The sequence below is a fragment of the Schistocerca serialis genome, chromosome 7 (assembly GCF_023864345.2).
Source record: "Schistocerca serialis cubense isolate TAMUIC-IGC-003099 chromosome 7, iqSchSeri2.2, whole genome shotgun sequence".
Lineage (NCBI taxonomy): Eukaryota > Metazoa > Arthropoda > Insecta > Orthoptera > Acrididae > Schistocerca > Schistocerca serialis.
In genome coordinates this window covers 206,335,446-206,338,051 of record NC_064644.1, presented here as the reverse complement: position 1 = coordinate 206,338,051, position 2,606 = coordinate 206,335,446, and positions in this window count along the sequence as shown.

Below are 2,606 nucleotides of genomic sequence, written 5' to 3'. Positions count from 1 at the left end.
AAATTCTGATGGAATGTTATCCATCCCTTCTGCCTTATTTGACCGTAAGTCGTCCAAAGCTCTTTTAAATTCCGATTCTAATACTGGATGCCCCATCTCTTCTAAATCGACTCCTGTTTCCTCTTCTATCACATCAGACAAATCTTCACCCTCAAAGAGGCTTTCAATGTATTCTTTCCACCTATCTGCTCTCTCCTCTGCACTTAACAGTGGAATTCCCGTTGCACTCTTAATGTTACCACCGTTGCTTTTAATGTCACCAAAGGTTGTTTTGACTTTCCTGTATGCTGAGTCTGTCCTTCCGACAATCATATCTTTTTCGATGTCTTCACATTTTTCCTGCAGCCATTTCGTCTTAGCTTCCCTGCACTTCCTATTTATTTCATTCCTCAGCGACTTGTATTCCTGTATTCCTGATTTTCCCGGAACATGTTTGTACTTCCTCCTTTCATCAATCAACTGAAGTATTTCTTCGGTTACCCATGGTTTCTTCGCAGCTACCTTCTTAGTACCTATGTTTTCCTTCCCAACTTTTGTGATGGCCCTTTTTAGAGATGTCCATTCCTCTTCAACTGTACTGCCTACTGCGCTATTCTTTATTGCTGTATCTATAGCGTTAGAGAACTTCAAATGTATCTCGTCATTCCTTAGTACTTCCGTATCCCACTTCTTTGCGCATTGGTTCTTCCTGACTAATGTCTTGAACTTCAGCCTACTCTTTATCACTACTATATTGTGATCTGAGTCAATATCTGCTCCTGGGTACGCCTTACAATCCAGTATCTGATTTCGGAATCTCTGTCTGACCATGATGTAATCTAATTGAAATCTTCCGGTATCTCCCAGTATTTTCCAAGTATACCTCCTCCTCTTGTGATTCTTGAACAGGGTATTCGCTATTACTAGCTGAAACTTGTTACAGAACTCAAATAGTCTTTCTCCTGTTTCATTCCTCGTCCCAAGCCCATATTCTCCTGTAACCTTTTCTTCTACTCCTTCCCCTACAACTGCATTCCAGTCGCCCATGACTATTAGATTTTCATCCCCCTTTACATACTGCATTACCCTTTCAATATCCTCATACACTTTTTCTATCTGTTCATCTTCAGCTTGCGACGTCGGCATGTATACCTGAACTATCGTTGCAGGTGTTGGTCTGCTGTCGATTCTGATTAGAACAACCCGGTCACTGAACTGTTCACAGTAACACACCCTCTGCCCTACCTTCCTATTCATAACGAATCCTACACCTGTTATACCATTTTCTGCTGCTGTTGATATTACCCGATACTCATGTGACCAGAAATCCTTGTCTTCCTTCCACTTCACTTCACTGACCCCTACTATATCTAGATTGAGCCTTTGAATTTCCCTTTTCAGCTTTTCTAGTTTCCCTACCACGTTCGAGCTTCTGACATTCCACGCCCCGACTCGTAGAACGTTATCCTTTCCTTGATTATTCAATCTCTTTCTCATGGTAACCTCCCCCTTGGCAGTCCCCTCCCGGAGATCCGAATGGGGGACTATTCCGGAATCTTTTGCCAATGGAGAGATCATCATGACACTTCTTCAATTACAGGCCACATGTCCTGTGGATACACGTTACGTGTCTTTAATGCAGTGGTTTCCATTGCCTTCTGCACCCTCATGTCGTTGATCATTGCCGATTCTTCCGCCTTTAGGGGCAATTTCCCACCCCTAGGACAAGAGAGTGCCCTGAACCTCTATCCGCTCGTCCGCCCTCTTTGACAAGGCCGTTGGCAGAATGAGGCTAACTTCTTATGCCGGAAGTCTTCGGCCGCCAATGCTGATTATTTATCAAAATTTAGGCAGTGGCGGGGATCGAACCCGGGACCGAAGACGATTTTGATTATGAATCAAAGACGCTACCCCTTTTTTTTAATCTCATTTTGTTCGCTTTTTGATCGTTGCATCTGCTCAGGGCGGACGTCGTAAAACATCCATTGAAGTTCGTTGTTAATCGAGTAACTCAATTTTTTTATTACAGAGAGCACGTAACCCTCTGACCGAACACGCAGAGCTACCGTGCCGGCGCCCCTAGACCACGGCTATCCCTCTTCAGGTTCACAAGTATAAAGGATCTCGACTTTCAGAGACGGTTTCGCTTACGACAGAAAACGTGAGCCAAACATGACCTGATGATAGTTCCAACTGGGAACAGTTAGTACTAGTCGAAACAGTGTGAATTTTCAAAGGTAACGGTTGATATGGAAATTAAGAAATAATCCAAATGTTGCACACGTAAACTTTGATATCGAAATAAATAGGCAATTCGGAAATACGCTGGAAAGGAAAAATAGGACAAATAAAACCCACATTTTTTGACGTATAATGGCCGAAAATGAATATATATTTCTTTGAGCTTCGTCTTGTATTATTCGGGTTAGAAAGAGTTTTCATCGGCTACCGAAACTTGTTCGTAACACTACAATGAAAACGTGTAGAATAAACTGAGACATAACGTAGCACAGCGGGAAGACGGGCAAGTAAGCAAGATTACTTTAGCCTACTTGGGCTGGGCATAGCTTCGCTTGGACGGGAGTAAAGCAACCTATTCGTTGTGCTGATAACATGCGGCAGCTTGT